A 271-nucleotide genomic window follows, 5' to 3' on the forward strand; every position below is an offset into this window, starting at 1 on the left:
CGCTGACGCAACATTATTTTCTCAGATATGGTGGATAGACACTATATGACAGTCAATTCCACGTCATTCCTATGTTTGTTTGTTTTTTGGGTAAGTCCAAGGCTACAGAATGGGCTATCTCTGCTTTGCCCACCTCAGGTATACAAAACCCGATTTTTAGTGTTATAAGTCTTTAGACTTACCGCTGAGCTATTGGGGCGTCATTCCTATGATACTAAAAAAAAAACTGACACAAGAATTCTGTTTCACTAATGGGTCAAGAGAAAAAGGG

The sequence above is a fragment of the Limulus polyphemus genome, unplaced genomic scaffold (genome assembly GCF_000517525.1).
Source record: "Limulus polyphemus unplaced genomic scaffold, Limulus_polyphemus-2.1.2 Scaffold675, whole genome shotgun sequence".
Classification (NCBI taxonomy): Eukaryota; Metazoa; Arthropoda; class Merostomata; order Xiphosura; family Limulidae; genus Limulus; species Limulus polyphemus.